Source organism: Ictidomys tridecemlineatus, chromosome 14 (assembly GCF_052094955.1).
Source record: "Ictidomys tridecemlineatus isolate mIctTri1 chromosome 14, mIctTri1.hap1, whole genome shotgun sequence".
NCBI classification, from domain to species: domain Eukaryota; kingdom Metazoa; phylum Chordata; class Mammalia; order Rodentia; family Sciuridae; genus Ictidomys; species Ictidomys tridecemlineatus.
The window spans coordinates 67613019-67621990 of record NC_135490.1 but is presented as its reverse complement, the minus strand read 5'-3'; the positions used below and the strand labels follow the sequence as shown (position 1 = coordinate 67621990).

At 44.4% G+C, this 8972-nt stretch overlaps 1 pseudogene; it reads right to left on the bottom strand.

Moving 5' to 3' along the window:
- Window positions 1-1509: 1509 nt before the first annotated feature.
- LOC144370484 (carboxy-terminal domain RNA polymerase II polypeptide A small phosphatase 1 pseudogene) lies at window positions 1510-3831 on the bottom strand (annotated as a pseudogene).
- Between the last annotated feature and the right edge of the window lie 5141 nt (window positions 3832-8972).

Here is an 8972-nt window from a genome sequence, read left to right as displayed (position 1 = left end):
CTTTTGTTCTTGACATTGTATTGCCTTGCTAGATCCTATATGGTTTCTTGTACTTTTTATAGATGCCTAAATCAGTGTTATGTATTTCAGATTATAATCTCTGCATTGTAGAGTGAGCATTTACCTTGTCCAATAGACTTCCTCTGTACAACATCATACCAAAGCATAATAAAGTGCATTTGTCAATGACATGACTACATTGTCAGACCCCAACTCGAATATTGCCAAGAATTACCACTTGACCCCTTATTCTCTGCAACCTTTCTCACTATTAACTGTAAAGGGATCTGAGGATATTTAATGTCTTCAAGCATTCAGGCCTGTGAGCATACTGTGAGAGCAGTACCTCTGTCCCAGTTGTTAATGATGTTAACAATATAAGACTGATATTATTGCAAGGAACGGGGTTCAGACTTTAGACACAAGCCACATAATTATGTAATTATTTTATACTTTAAAGATGAGTTAAAACGGGTAATGAAAGACCACGTTCTGGAAAGAAGGACTATTTTCTTTTCCTGTTTTAATTGGAACACCCACTCATTCTTTGTTGATGCTGGACTATGATTCACTGTTTGCAGAAGGACTCTAGATTATCCAGTAGGTATATATGATACAATTTGATATATAGAGATCAGTTGACTTCAATTATTTTCTAGTAAGAAATAACTGACCTGACTATTGCTGAAACTCTGAATCCCTTGATAACAGTCTGTGAGAATGAGAGCAGCAAATTACCTGAGTTGTCTCTTGAATACTGCTCTCTTTTGCTTACTTGGGAAAGTAAAGATGTAGAGAAAGTCTCTGGCTTGTTTTCTACAATGCCTTGCCAGCGGATTTCTCTAATCTAGATCAAAAGATAAAAGACGTTCAAAACCATTGTCCATACTTATTTCTGGTTTGTCTTCATTTATAATTAACCAGGAAGTGTCTTCACTTTGCCAATAGATACAGTATACAAAGGAAATTATAGATAAGACTATGGGTGATTATATTTTTACATAAAGCTCTAAGATAGAATTTGTGTCTATAGCACTCATTTCAAAGATTGGAATCGAGGCAATAATTATAGATAACTAATAATATAAACCAATAAACTTCTCCTCACCCAGCTCTATTCCCTGATATGAAGATTAAGCATTAGAAACACTGAATATAATCAATAAATACATGTAATACTTGCATAATGTTGAAGTTTACTAAAGTCATAATAGTACACAAGCTCACGTATGCACGATATGTGCATGCACACACACATGCACAAGCTCAAGATCAGACTTTTAATGGTAACAAAACATCTTGATAAATGTACCATGGGCTTGAAGAAATAAATTATTTTCTGCTGCTGGCTTGCATGGTCCTTATTCTTGATTACAGCAGCTTGTTGAATATTTCTACATAGTGTGTAAAAGTAACCAAGCCTATATGTGATTTTGTTCAGAGTTACAGCTAACCAGGAAGGCTGTGATACAATTTCTCTCTCTCTCTCTTTTTTTTTTTTTAGGGGGGTCTGGCTTTCTCTTTAGTTCTTGTTACACGGTGAGGCTCTGGGACACCAAGAAGGCACTAAATGCGAAGGTCACCCTTTTCAGGTCAACCAAATCCTCCCTCCCCCCATCAACTCCCTTGGCACTGGTTTGTGGTCCACTTGACCTTTCCACCCCGGGGAGAGCCCAAGGCCTTGACCTCCTGACTCAGCAAGTGTGGGGAAGAGTTTCAGAAACAAGTTAGAGTTGGAAGGCGGACATTCTGGGAGCTTCCCCCAGCCAGCAGGGGGCAAGGGAGGAGGCTGCAGTGGGTGGGTTGGCACAGGGGACAGGGACAGCTTGGCCCAGCTTCCTGGAGACCCCCCAAACCTCACAAGAAGTTTCCATCTCCTGCAGATACCCCAAAGGCACTGGTGAAGTCTGGGGTGGGTGGAGAAGGCATCAATTAGGGGTGGAGACCCCCCCACTTAGCTGGTGGCCTATAGTGCTGGGCACACAAGGTGCTCAATAAGTGTATTTTGAATGAACGGAGCAAAAGGGCTGTGAAGGACAGGGAGCAGGGCCTGGGGCCCCTTGGCCCAGCTTGTTCCATTCAGAAAATAGCAGTTTAAAAATGTAAAAATCCTTTCCCTCCCTCCCCCCAATTTCTGGGCCCAGGAAAGGGGCAAGGGAGGGTGTCTCTATGCCCACCCTTCCCTCTCTCCATCCCTTAAAAATCTATATACACATATACATACTTATATGGCACCACAAGCGGTCCCGCCTATGTCCCCATACTCAGAAATGGGGAGCCAAGCTCCAGGGCCTTGGGGTAATTAAGGCAGAAGGAAGGGGTCACAGCTTGGGTGACATAAGGAGCAGACATCAGCCTTGGAGAAGCTGGACTGTGGAGTCCTGAAGCACAGACCCTTGCTCCCTTCACAAGGGGTAAGAGGTTCTTCCCTCGGATCCCTCCCCTGCCTAGACAGGAACTGGTGGGGCCTCTGTCAGTTCCAAGGGAGGTGTGGGGGTGAGAAGAGACTGGTTCCCCCTGGACCAGCCTAGACCTCAGCAACCTGCAGGCCAGTCCAGGCAGGAGCTATGACGGTAGCCACGCCCCTGGGAAAACTGAGTGGGCAAGATGGGGCTCTATGAAAGGCACTTGGTGTACACTGTTCCCAGGCTGGGGCTCCAAGGTATGGGATGACAGAAATCCTGCCCCCACCCCAAAAGCAGAACTGGGGCTAAGGAGCCCAATTTGGCAGCAGAGAAACATGGCAGCATGAAGAGAGGGGACAGAAAAGGGGAGCAGCAGGCAGGGCCCCCAGGTCCCCTGAAAAGTGGGGAGGAGGTTCGAAGGCACTGACACAGGGAGCCAGGGGTGTACAGTCCTCGGTACAGCCTGGCAGGGCTGCTGGGGAAGACACCTGCTTCCCCAGGGCCACCAATGGGCACAGCTGGCGGGTTTTTTAAGAGCTCTTGGGCAGGTGCCCAGAGTCTCGTGGTAGGAGGTGTGGGCTTCAGTCAGGGGCAGGTCCAGGCCCCGTGGCACCTCACCAGCTCCCGGGCCTCGGCTGCCTGAGCACTGAGTACACATCATCCTCGCGGCTGAGTTGCTCAAAGAAGGGGAGGAGGTCATGGAGTTCGGTGTCACTCATGTTGTCAAACCACGAGGCCACTGGTGCAGCATTGTCTGGATGGAAGACATAGGAGCAGGCGAGTTGTCCAGGATGAGCACCCGCGGAAGGTCTCGGCCCAGCCGGCTCAGGTCCTTCACGTAGTTCCCCCGTGGAAGACGCAGGACTCCCGAAACAGCCGGGCTCGGAAGGCCCCCATTTGCCCAGCAGATCAGCTACTGGGTCTGCATACTTGGCAAGGCTGGCAGTGAACAGCACGCACTCCAAGAGCTCGCCCATTCGCTGCAGGAACTCGTCGACATGGGGCCTCTTCAGCACACAGACCTGGTGGACCACCCCATCAGTCTCCACTGGGATGATGAAGTCAGCGTTGTTCACTGGCTTGAAGGAGCTGTGCACCAAGGTCTCCTCCAGGTCGATGACCACGTAGATCTTGTCCGAGTCCTGGGCCTTGGCCTCAGCGAGCAGGTACTGAACTGGGGTCTTAGGGATGGCGCCATTCTCCTCCAGGAGCACGAGTGCCCCGCTATGGGCTGGCAGCCCTCCCCATCATCCTGGCAGACACAGCAGAAGAGTGAGTGGAAGATGCTCCGGGGCTTCTGGGAAGCTGCTGACTTCTGGTCACCTTTGCCCCGCAGCGGGCCCTGCCCCTCCTCCTTGCTGATCTGAGTAATGATGGCCAAGCTGTCCATGGGGCCGGGCGCGCTCGGCTCTGACCAGACTCTGGCCTGGGTGCCCGGCCTCACCCCCCCGCACCCCCCACCCCAGCTCGGGCCGGAATGGGGCGGGGGGGGGGAGTGGAGGTGGGGGAGTGGAGGGGTGGGAGGGAGGGATCTCCGGGAGCTTTGGAGAGGAGGGTAGCCAGGTTCTAAGGGGGAGGGGGAGGGGGAGGGGGAGGGAGGGGGCGCAGAGGAAACTTTGTTGCAACATGGAGTTTCCTCCCTGTGAGGTGGATGCAAACATGGAACCCGGGTGCTGTTTCAAGGCTCCCCCTTAAAAGGGAACTGGCTTTGGCGTGACCTGGACTGGGCTGCAGCTTTCATCACTTCTGGGGCCCCCAGGGCTCCGCTGGCGGGGAGGCGGGCCCAGCCAGATACAATTTCTTTTGATAAATAGTTACTATCTTATGGTACACTGTTTTTGCTTGCTTATTTATAAGATGCAGGTGGAGTCAAACAGATAGAAACATCATTAAGATCTGCTAATGAATCATCCTCTTATTTGCACTGGGAGTAAGTGTTTGAACTCAATGCTGCATCTGTGTTTGAAGAAATACTGGTTAACAAATGTTAAAATATTGGTTAACAAATGTGTTACATTTAGGTGGTATGGTTGGGTGAATACTAACTACAGGCAAGCAAGCACTGGGTCTGTTTTGCTAGAAAAATACAGTATATCAATGGCAACATTCCATTTTCACCTAAGCAAATACACATTCATATTGTTATGCTAAATATATTTATCAAGTCAGAATTAGTCTTTTAAAATTAACAATGCTCTTTCTCACTGATAATATGTGTATTGCAAAAAATGTGGACAATAAAGAACAAATAATAATTACCAATGTTCCCATCTTTCAAGGATAACCGCTGTTGTAATTTCAGCATCTATACACTCTCTCTTTTATTATAGATACACAAATTTATTTATATGAACACATTCGGCCCTATCTGGAGCATAGGCAGAGGTACATGTCCATAGGAACATATTAGCCTTATGAACCATGGACCTGTCATTTAAATTTTCCCCTAGAACATTGCTGGCAAATATCAACCCTGACATAGAAGCTCATGGTTTTTTAATCCTGAGGATAGGTTGAGCATCACTGATTTGCAAATCCAAAATCCAAGCCATCCTGAGTGCCCATGCTCAAAAAGTTTCAGATTTTGGAACATTTCACATTTTCAGAGTAAAGATGCTTAACTGGTAGTCTGTGCAGATATCCCCAAATCCTAAAAGCTTAAATCTGAAACAACCCTTCTTGCAATTTTGGATAAGGGATACTCAACATGTACCTCAAGATGGGGTTGAAGCGAGGTAGTGGAAATGATGTCCAAACTTAAGATGACACCAGGAACACACATAGATAGGCAAGGTGAACTGATTTAAATAGGCTCATGACCGCTTTTCCCTTGTACCCCTGGAGCCCAACTTCATAGTCTTTTGATTCAGATTGCTTCTGACATGTTACCGCTTTTGTAAGGCATGTTTTAATTCTAAAAAAAAAAAAAAAGGGTAATATGTTTCCCTTTGATTTCTCCTGCCTGAAAAGGTAACTTCTGTTTCTCAACTTCAGTTTTCACTTAAAACATGCTAATATTAAGCAGAGATTACTTTTCCTACTTTCCTCAAACCTAGTATAATGCCTGGTACATAATAACTATTCTGAAAGTGTTACTTTACAAAATTATAATTCAGTGCCCTGTATTTATATTAATTGATAATGCTCTAGTCTTATTTTTTCAGCATTTTTGTGCTATTTGCATAATTTCCTGAGTCAATATTGTCTGCAAAACTCAACAGACGTAAGTATTAGTTTATTTGGGGAATGCATAATGCATAATCTTTTGAGTAATGGAGTGTGAATATATATAGTCCTCAATTTATAATGGTACAGTATATGATGTTTCAATTTTTATGGTGGTGTGAGAGCTATGTGCTTTCAATAAAAATCATACTTCGTATTTTGAATTTCACTCTTTCTCTTGGCAGCAGTATGCAGGACCCTTTCTTGTGGTGCTAGGCATTAGTAGCCAGCCATAGCTCCCAGTTAGCCACATGATCATGAAAAAATGTAGACAATAAAGAACAAATAATAATTACCAATGTTCCATCTTTCAAGGATAACTGACATGTACTGGACTCTGTAGTGTTCTGCATTCAATAACCTGCACAAGACAATAAATGTTTTATCATGAAATAGACTTTGAGTTACATGATTTTGCCCATGTGTAGACTAATGTAACTGTTCTCAGAATGTTGAAGGTAGGTAGGCTAAGCTATATGTTTGGTAGTTTAGGTGATTTAAATTCATTTCCAATTTATGATCTTTCCAATTTATAATGGACTTATCAGGAAGTAATCCCATCATTAGTCAAGGGTTATCATGACTCAAGAATCATGTGTGTGCACGTGTGCGAATTCTGCTAAAAAAGAAAATACAGCTATCTTTCTTATCAAGGACCAGTGGGCTCAAGACAAAGGTTCATTGTCCAGGTCTTATCAAACTTTGATGTGCACATCTTATATATCTTGACCTTAACCAGCAAGAGCTTGAGAGGGCAGAAAAGAGAAGAAAAACACCAACATAATAATGTAATTCCTTTGCCTTGACATTTTGGATTCCTGGAAGCACTTCCCTATCTACTTGAGAGTGTTCTAGTTCAAAGGCCCTTATATGGCAGTAGTAACTGCCAGGAAGCAAAGCTCCAATTTTCTACCAGGAAAAACACTTCACTTAGATTACATATGCTTTAAAGAAAAGCAGAAGTATTAGAAACAAGTGAGAATTCACTTGAAAGTAATTATTTTGGAGAGACATGCTGCAGTGGGTTCCAAGAATCTTACGGTTTGCATGCATTTTTTTTCTCTAGTTTTTTTCATTACTTGTTAAAGGGTCATCTGGAGGCTAAAACTGCAAACCAGGCAGCATGCATGCATCTTCCTAACAGAACACAAGCACACCCAATGGGCTTGATAATTGATTAATTAGGGAGACCAGACTACTGCTTCAGCTTCCTCAAAAACAGCAAATTACAGGTCAAACAAGGGGTCTGTCATCCATCCAGAGGAAAGTCCCTTGTGCATCTAGATTTGGGACATCTAGTTTTAGGCTCCAAAGTATCTGAAAAAGTCACCTATATTAAGACAGCACAATCAGACCCATCAGAAAGAAGAGATGTGGAGATGGACAGGTTACAGTGTGTGTGTGTGTATGTGTGTGTGTGTGTGTGTGTGTTTGTGTGTGTGTGTGTGTGTGTGTGTACTCTCAAAGTGGCAGAGGTAAGAGGCATTAAACACATCTAGAAGTTATTGCATCTCCCTAGCCCTAAAGCCATTCTGATTACCTGGATGCTTAGACTGCTCAAATCAGATGGGTGGCAAGGAGAAACAAAGGAGCTCTGTCTAGGGTCTCTAGGTATTGTTACATTTACATCAGCTGTGCCGAAGTGAACTGATCCTGAAATCCCACCAGTGACCAACAAACTGCTCCAAGTCCCACTGCTTCGTATGGGTCTATGAAAGTGGGACACTCCAGTCCTAAGACATCTCACCATTTCAGTGACTTCACGTGGTCTTCTTTGAAACTGGGTGCAAATGGGATGGATTGCAACCCCCCAAGAGGGTAGAGAACTTCTGTATAGAGGAGGCAGATGTTACATATTCTGGCAGTATCCACTCAAATGCTCTTTATGGATTAGGACATTGTAGGCTTGGGAAAAGTGGATGTCATGCAAGAGGGTGAGAACGTTAACAGTATTAGTGCTCAGTTGTTCTCAGTCTGATGTGATTAGCCCAGGGATCTTTAAAACTGATCAAAGTGGTGTTACACTGTGGACTCGGGAACTGGGTATGATGACAGGTTTTCTGTCCCGAGGATGACAATGAACTTGAATTCTCAAGGGCATATGAATATCTGGTAGCTTAGAGGAAGAGGGAATATATTGAGTCTGCAGAAATCAACATAGCTATAGTGAAGATAAACTTCTTGGTCCCCCACTGATGGATCAATGACATCAGCTGTGTTAATGAGAAACCAGGGTGTTCTTTGAATGCTGCAGGCATGCCCATAGGCTTAGCTGCCAGTGCCCAAGGGGAATTCCTGTTTTTCCATTTCTCTCAATCCTTTCTATGCTTCCTCACTCAAAAAGATCAGGAGATCAAAAGCTCCAACTCTAAAAGCCCTAATTTCAGCTGAGCAGAGCCTGAATTTTGAACAATTTGGTAGCAATTTCAAGTGTTCGTGATATGCTGTGACGTAAAATCTTAGAGAGAGATGCCTTTGAAATGTGCATAGTGATGCTGGTGCAGGAGTGATTCATTATGCCGGTGAGAAACATGGCAGAGAGCTCAATACCTTGTGCAGCTTTACTTTTTCTCAGTCTTACTTCCTGTAGGTATTCTGAGGGAAATGAGGGGCTTCATTGGAGTTTATGGAATGATGATGGTCTCAGATCATTGGCTTGATGAAGATGAGGGCTTGGTTCTTTATCATATTTCCACTACAATTTTCTGCAAACACAACTGTCTTGTGGACCATAAGGCAACCCCTATGGATGTCAGTCTCTGCTCCATTCTCTTTCTAGAGCCATTAGACTCTTAAGACACTTGGGAACATTTAGAGGTCACTAGGTGATTTTGAAATCATGGAAGAAGCAATCTGACTTGTAAATCTCAAGTGTAGTACTTTTGAAACAAAGGTGAGCTGCCCAATGGAGGGGCAGAGGTGAGGACAGGATGATTCTGCCTTCCAGGAGACGCTGGAAATCCCTGGAGACATTTTTGTGTGTCAAAATCAGAAGATATTGCTAGTGGTACCAAGTAGGCATAGGCCAGGAACGCTACTAAAATCTACAGTACAGAGGTCAGCCTCCCTCAGTGAATACTTATCTGGCCCCAAATGTCAGTAGTACAGAAGCTGAGACATCCTGAGTCACATAGGGTCAACACTCCCATTTCTCCTTGAGATAGGAAATAACAGGGGCTGTGGCTGTGGCTCAGTGGCAGAGCACTTGCCTCAACCATGTGAGGCACTGGGTTTAAATCTCAATACTACATAAAATAAACAAAAATAAAGATAAATTGTGTCCACGTATAACTAAAAAAAGTTTAAAAAAAAGAAAAGAAATAACAGGATGAACACAAGCTA